The sequence below is a fragment of the Myotis brandtii genome, unplaced genomic scaffold (assembly GCF_000412655.1).
Source record: "Myotis brandtii unplaced genomic scaffold, ASM41265v1 scaffold220, whole genome shotgun sequence".
Taxonomy (NCBI): domain Eukaryota; kingdom Metazoa; phylum Chordata; class Mammalia; order Chiroptera; family Vespertilionidae; genus Myotis; species Myotis brandtii.
Window position 1 is genome coordinate 1,798,860 of NW_005358250.1, and position 985 is coordinate 1,799,844.

At 60.1% G+C, this 985-nt stretch overlaps 1 protein-coding gene across 1 annotated transcript in view; it reads right to left on the minus strand.

Moving 5' to 3' along the window:
* CLDN19 (claudin 19) overlaps positions 1-985 on the minus strand; it is a 5,903-nt gene that overhangs the window by 4,312 nt on the left and 606 nt on the right. The window lies entirely within an intron of this gene.

Genomic DNA, 985 nt, shown 5'->3' on the forward strand with positions numbered 1-985 from the left:
GAGGCTGGAGTAGGAGCTGGACGCTGCTCTGGGACTGCACCTGGGCAGGCGTGAGGGTGCAGTAGAGAGGGACGGGGTGGAGCCTCCCTCTATGACCCCGTCGTTCACCGTTCACTCTTGTTTTCAGGCTCCTCTGTGGTGACCGGGCGGTTCTCTCATCAGCCGCTCTGGCTGGGACTCCCTTTGGGGCCTCCCCCACCCAACAGCAGAGGCAGCTTCCCCTGAGACCTTTCAGATTCGGCAGAAGGAGGAGCTGAGGGCAGCGGAGGCCCAATTCAGCCCAGATGGCCCTTAGGCAGGGATGCCAACCCCCATGGGCCATCCTGATTATGGCCACCTTCCCCTTTGAGTCACCCACGGCAGCCATATGCCTGCTGCTCGGGTCAGTTCTGGGCTGCGGGCAGATGGCTGGTCGCTGGGCTCTGGCCTGTGGGCCCCAAGCCAGGGACAAAACTGCAGTGGTGCCTGCCTGTGAGCCAACTTTTTAAGGCTCAATTCCAAACCCCAGGAGGAAGCAGAGAACAACTGGAGGGCTGGAGCGCATGTGTGCATGTGTGTGCATGTGTGTAGGGCTGTGTGTGTGCATGTGTGTAGGGCTGTGTGTGTGCTTGCATGTGGATGCTTTCCTAGCTGGCGGGGCCAGCATGTGAGGGTGCACAAGGTGTCTGCCCACAGAGCATGGGGAGAAGTGGAGGGGAGGGTCTTGACTGAGCCTTTCTGAGTGCCAGGCACTCATCTCACCCGACCCTCCCATCAGCCTGTAAGTCATAGTACGCCCGTTACACATGAAGATGTAGGAACACAGAGAGGGAGGGCCAGTGGTTTTCTCAAGGTTACAGCGGCAGAGCTGGGAGCTGGACCTCCGGCTGCCAGAACCTAGACGCCTGCCCGCTGTGGGGCACCCGGCTGGCCTAGATTTTCAAAAAGTTCACGGGGCTGGAGAGTAGAGCCCAGTGAGGATGGTGGACTGTACGGAAGCTTGCTC